Source organism: Parasteatoda tepidariorum, chromosome 11 (assembly GCF_982258835.1).
Source record: "Parasteatoda tepidariorum strain Cologne lab strain chromosome 11, Ptep-v5.0, whole genome shotgun sequence".
Classification (NCBI taxonomy): Eukaryota; Metazoa; Arthropoda; class Arachnida; order Araneae; family Theridiidae; genus Parasteatoda; species Parasteatoda tepidariorum.
Window position 1 is genome coordinate 79,115,480 of NC_141765.1, and position 6,000 is coordinate 79,121,479.

A 6,000-nucleotide genomic window follows, 5' to 3' on the forward strand; every position below is an offset into this window, starting at 1 on the left:
TCTAAATGCATTTTAATAGCATTTAAATGGATTAAACTACAAAAGTGTTAACATTTTTTATAATTAATTATTAAATATATATTTAGACATAAAATCAGCATATTTTTATTTTAAAAATTAAGTTGTAGAAAAAATTTGATCGAGATAAATGGAACACTTTAAGTAGATATTCGCGTGTGATTTTTGAATAATTAAGATAATTCCTATATTTGAATCAGAGCAGTCAAGTCGAACACTCCGGACATTTTAACAGCTCGATTCCAACTTATACTAGATTTCCGCATCATCTTCAGAAAGTATTATTATTATAAGTTTATATATGCGCAATTAGAACTTTAAAAATGTTACCTACATTGCTTTTCATAAACGTTGAAGAAATAAAAATATTGAAATTATGCAAAGCTATTATGAGAAAAGACACATTAATAAACATCTCATTACAAAAATATTCTTTCGGGAATATTATGAAACAACTAATGCATAGAATTCATTTGCATATCCTTTTCTTTTCAACTGAGTTGCTGCTTTTGGAATTTATGTACTTTTACAATAGTTGAATTTAACATAGACTTCTCAAATGTGATACATTGAATGTGTGATAATCATTCTCATACTATCCATTTGAGTTATCACAAAGAAATATTTGTCCAACAAGAACTTCTTCTTTTAATATACAGGACAGAGCAACTTTTTTGACTTGTGTAAAATTTTCTTCGACTCCTGATTTGAATAAAATAGGGGGGCAATTTTTTGGTTGCCTTTATAAAAGTCATACCTAATTCAGGTGTGCGGATTTCAAATCTGATCGGAAAGATACAATTTTTGTTTTCAAATGATTTTTTTAATTTATTTTTTGTCTGAAAGTTTATAAAGAACGGTATATATATATATATCAATATGCAATTGACTGCTCCTTTGAAAATAACACTTAAGACAAAAAACATAATATATTTTTTGTGACCTTAGTTTATCACATCTTTAACTGAAGTATATTATCGCTTTCTTCCTCCCTACGTAGCAGAGAAGTGGGGAGATAATTTTAAAAAATCCTGGTTAGGAATATGACGTATTAAATTGCATAAAAACTGTAGAGTGAAACCGATTGCAGATCAGCGATATCCATTCAAAATTCTTATGCAACAGAAAGAAAAAAATATTTCTTAATTAATTTAAAAGTTTTATTTTCTTCTTCTTTAAAATTTTTGTTCATTTAGTTTATGATGCTCAACATACGTTTTTTTTTTTTAATCAGTCATTTGTTTAGATATTTTAATTGTCTGTCATTTTATTAATTGCTTTTTTTATGTTACTTTCCATTCATTTAATTGTGAGTCTCTTGTGTCCTGTTTCTCCTTTTTACTTTTAATAAATTTACCAAAATTTCATCATTTCAAAAAAAAAGAAATTTAAATATAAAAGAAAGGTAAAAAAAAAAAAATATTATGGCTACTTCTTATTAAATTTCATTTTGATGTTTGGTGAATTGTCGTTCTAAATATTTTATATTCTAAAATTTTTTATGAATCAAGTAAATGCGTACCATATTCTCTGCAGGAAGCGTCAGGTAGTCGAAAATGTCATTTTCTCATGTTGTTTATTTAATGCAACGAGCAATGAAATAATATTAATAATTTTTTCTAGTGAAATATTGCTGCTTACACTCTATTAGCTATTGTAATTATTTATGTATTTCTTTGAAAAAAATATACATTTTAAAAAAATAATTTAAATTTCATGTAAAATAGAATTTACTTTAATGTAAATTTAAATATTTTTTAATCGATAAATTGAAAAAAAATGACACATAATGCGAATTTAAATATTCTTTAATCGATAAATCAAAAAAAATGACACATAATAAATTTTTTGAATAAAGAATTAAAAATAATGAGTTACTTATTATTTTCTCATGTTGTTTATTTAATGTAACGAGCAATGAAATAATATTAATAATCTTTTCTATGAAGATATTGCTGCTTACACTCTATGAGCCATTTATATATTTTTTTTTGATAAAAAATATAAAGTTTAAAAAATAATTAAAATTTTATGTAAAATAGAATTTACTTTAATGCAAATTTAAATATTTTTTAACCGATAAATTGAAAAAAAAATGACACATAATCATATATGGTAACGTTACTTTTAAAAAGTAACGAGTAAAAGTACAAGTATTTTTAAAAAAAGTAACGAGTAAAAAGTTCTTATTTTAAAAAGTAACGAGTAAAAAGTACAAGTAAAAGTACAAGTACTAAACAAAAAAAGTAACGATTTAAAAGTACATTTCTAGGAAATCGAAAATTCAAAGTAACCTAAAATTTAATTGAATAATATTCTTATGTTCTTTAACGTTTTTGCAAAATTGTTGTTATTTATTTAATTATTTTTAATTTTGAAAGTTTTGGACATTAATTTATTTTTAATTCGGAAGAATATTACAATATAATTTTATAATATAATCGTATAATATAATTTTAAAAGCAAATGTAATTTTAATATCAAACTTTTTATGGATTTGCTCGAAAAAGAAATTTTTTCTACTGATTTTAATTTTTAGTTTATTATTTTTATTTATTCAAATTTTTACCATTGATTTAAAATTGTTTTACTCTATAGAAACGCGCTTTAAAAGCACAAACATTAACAAAGCAAACACGGGATTTCAGATAGCTTTGTGATCTTTGAGCTAGTAAAAAATAATTGAATGTGCACTATAAGTTGAAAAAGAACAGTCTACAGTTTTATTTGTAACAATGGCTAATGCTAAAGTCATGCGAGAAAATCATTTTCCGAACATTTCTGCCTAACGGAATAATTAAAATTTGTAAACGAATTTTAGTATCAGCGGTTAAATTAATACCTTCGAGTTTTCAAGAGTTAAAATAGTAATTATAATAGTTTTCAATAGCACACATAGTTCTGAAGTTCTTAGAGATTTGACTGGGCGTTGTTTGACAAGGTCGGGCATAAACATAATTTTAGTAAAAAATTTACTAGGTAAAAATGTATTTAGTAAAAAATGTATTAAGACAAAAATGTATTACTAGTGAGTTCAAAAAGAAAACTGAAAAACGTAATAACAAAATCCAACATTTTTTATTTAAAATATATTAAATAAATGCATAAAACTCGAAAATGAATTAAAATAACTTGCTAATTAATATTTTTAATCATTTTGCAAAATAATTGCATTTCGAAAGTGGTTTCACTGAGAATTTCTCAGAACGTGCTTAGCCACGCTGAATAAGAGCTCCACGGGAGCACTAGAAGGTACTGCAGTATTATATTTCCCATATAATTTTTTACGATTGGATATCGATTCAAAATTGATATGCTTTCGGTTTCGACATTTGAGCTCATGTATGCCAGAAATTCTTCTGTCGCTGGTGATTGGCATGATGTTTTCAACTTTAGAAAATTTAAAATCCCTGGGGTTTTTTTCTGTTACGTTATTACTTATAGCAGGGTAGCGTTATTATTACTTATAGCATTACGTTATTACTTATAGCAGCGAGGACAATTCTTTCCAATTTTTTTGTAGCCTCCTCCCTAGCTTTTTCTTCCAACCAATTAAATTTGATTCAAGGTACCGAACCTGCAGCAAACAATAAACCGTCCTGCGATTTCACATCGCGAAACCTTTCCCGCGCGCAATCTAAAAGAGCTTTGTTTAAAGGTTTACAAACTGTTGTTTTAATAATGTTACTATGAAGCTCTTCTTCAAAAGAGCCGTTTTTTCCCTTTCAGGAATGACAATTTTAAAAGGTCAAGGTATTTAAACATGAAGTTAGCTGTGAATGCATATATATTGCACATTAATTTTATAAATTAAAAAAACGTAAGCATTTTCTTAATTTTTTTTTTTTTTTTTTTTTTAGAAAGCTTGCCGAGTTTTAGAAAAAAGTAACGATTTCATTCGACATTTCAGTTACAAATACTTGTACTTTTTCCCTAAAAGAGTAACGAAAGTACAAGTAAAAGTACTAAATTTAAAAAGTAACGAAGTACAAGTAAAAGTACGTACTTTTTAATTGTACCGGCGGTACAAGTAACGAAAGTAAAAGTACTGCCATATATGTACCTAATGCAAATTTAAATATTTTTTAATCGATAAATCAAAAAAAAATTACACATAATAAATTTTTTGAATAAGGAATTAAAAATAATGAGTAACTTATTATTTTCTCATGTTGTTTATTTAATGTAACGAGCAATGAAATAATATTAATAATCTTTTCTATTAAGATATTGCTGCTTACACTCTATGAGCTATAGTAACTATTTATATATTTTTTTTGATAAAAAATATAAAGTTTAAAAAATAATTAAAATTTTATGTAAAAGAGAATTTACTTTAATGAAAATTTAAATATTTTTTAATCGATAAATTAAAAAAATGACACATAATAAATTTTTAGAATAAAAAATTAAAAATAAGGAGTAATTCATTATCAAAAATAATGCTGTTAACGTTTTTATAAACACATCAATTTTAATTTCTTAATCAGAAAAAAAAATAATAAAGTCACTTGAGGCAAAATATTTTTAAAGTGATAGCGAATGATAACTGAAACAAAAAAGCATTTTAAGTGAGTTATTCGTGGAATTTAATTTCACGTGAAATCAAATTAATTAAATCAATAATTAAAAATTTAAACTTAACTTTTTCTACCACTAAAAACCATTTGCCCACAAAACAGAGAAAGTTGGCACCCCTTTTATTACACTTCTATGAAACAGAAAATGGTTGCAAACAAATAAAAAATGACATAAGTAAATAAATTTTTAGAATGAAAAATGAAATAATATTAATAAGTTGATAATGATTTCTAGAAAAATTCAAGAAAATACTGTTTTCACTTTATTAGGTATTAATTTAATCTTTTCAATTAAAAAAGTTTTTTTTTAAAAATATAAATTATTTTATTTCTATAAAATAGAGTGTACTTAAGTATAGTTTTAAATATTTGTGAACAAATTAAATAAATAACATGTAAATAAACTTTAAAAAAAAAAAGAAAAAAAGACCAGTGTAGAATATCCTAAGTGATTTTGTTATAAAACGCAATAAATAAATTTAAGCAACTCACATAATGTAATGCAATATACAAATCTATATAGTAAAAATATTATTTTGGAAAATTCTTTATTTTGCAATTAATTGACTGGCAATGTTAAATAGGTAGTTTCATAATATTTAGAAAAGTTTTTATATCATTATTTATTTATTTTTTTAGTTGAGATAAGGGAAATGAAAGCCTAAATAAAGCATTAATTTTCCTTGTCTCAACAAAAATAAATAGAAAATTTTCAAAATATTATTAAACTGCCTATAAAAATGCAACAAAAATAAATAACATAAAAATGTCTTACTTGTACAAATTCTATTCAATGTATAGCGTTATCTTGACTCCGAAACTCGTGTTATCAATAACATACTTGACTGACTGACTGAGGGAAACTTTGAGGTCGATAACTTTTAGCTTAGGGTTGCCTTTATCGCCAAGGGGAAACTATAAATGGCGCAATTTTGCTATTTCTTGATATCCAAACGGCCAAAAATATTTTCTTTGGAGTTCCGCTACTGGAGATGTTTTTCTAATGGAATAAAATATCACCTCGAGGTTATTATATTAAATAAACCATTTTTCTATCAGCATTTGCATGTTAAAAAGTACTATTATGCTGAATTTTGAAATGGTTTGAAAAAGATCAACAAAATTATTTCAAGCCGAACTTTAGAGCCTTGTTCTAATTTTTTTAGAGCAACCTAACCGATTATTTTTTGTTCTTTATTAAATTGTTTACATTCGTATTTTATTTCATATAACGTAAATGAGTATCGATATTCCTATGTTTAGGACGAATGGAGTATTTTAGACATTATAAAGGTATGACTTAAAAGTTGATAATTTGTGTTTGTTTTTTTGAGATTCAGAAACTGTTTTCGCTCCTAAAAGTTTTTCTTTTTATTCACTCAATATTTTTTCTTTGCGAAGA

At 24.6% G+C, this 6,000-nt stretch overlaps 1 protein-coding gene across 1 annotated transcript in view; it reads right to left on the minus strand.

Annotated features, from left to right (window-relative positions):
* The window catches only part of LOC107436185 (uncharacterized), a 40,998-nt gene extending 35,484 nt beyond the window's left edge, over window positions 1–5,514 (minus strand). Inside the window, exon 1 of the mRNA XM_016047790.3 lies at window positions 5,374–5,514. The gene's annotated coding sequence lies outside the window, so the exon portion shown is untranslated. The remainder of the gene's footprint in view (window positions 1–5,373) is intronic.
* Window positions 5,515–6,000: the final 486 nt, after the last annotated feature.